Here is a 646-nt window from a genome sequence, read left to right as displayed (position 1 = left end):
CCACTATTTATATAAATTCTGTCAATTTTTATTGTGTTACTTTCAGTAAAAGTGTGGTTATTTTATTGGCTTGTGGTTTTTTTAATTCAGTATCATTAAAATTGAATTAAATTTAAAAAGTCTTACAAAATTAATTTATATTATTTAATAAAATAATAAATAATCATTACAAAGCAGTTTCGGTTTGCGGCCAAGTGCATCCAGAATTTTCGGTTTCCGTTTCGGCCCAGAATTGTAATTTCGTTGCATCCCTAGATGTAAGACATATAAACAAACTGAGAAATGTTTCTTTTTAGTTAAAACAGATGTTGTCAAAGTTTTCCTTTGGGGACATAATTTGAAGTTGGAAAAAGGTAATAAATTGCAATATATAGCAGAATATCGCAATATATTTAAAATCACAATAATATCGTATCGTGAGGCCTCTGGTGATTCCCACCCCTAATTATAATGCTGTTTTACCCAACGCTGATATAACTAACATATATACACTGAACAAAATTATAAACGCAACACTTTTGTTTTTGCCCCCATTTTTCATGAGCTGAACTCAAAGATCTAAGACTTTTTCTATGTACACAAAAGGCCTATTTCTCTCAAATATTGTTCACAAATCTGTCTAAATCTGTGTTAGTGAGCACTTCTC

Source organism: Sinocyclocheilus anshuiensis, unplaced genomic scaffold (genome assembly GCF_001515605.1).
Source record: "Sinocyclocheilus anshuiensis isolate Anshui unplaced genomic scaffold, SAMN03320099.WGS_v1.1 scaffold35, whole genome shotgun sequence".
NCBI classification, from domain to species: domain Eukaryota; kingdom Metazoa; phylum Chordata; class Actinopteri; order Cypriniformes; family Cyprinidae; genus Sinocyclocheilus; species Sinocyclocheilus anshuiensis.
Note: the sequence above shows the minus strand (reverse complement) of the source record.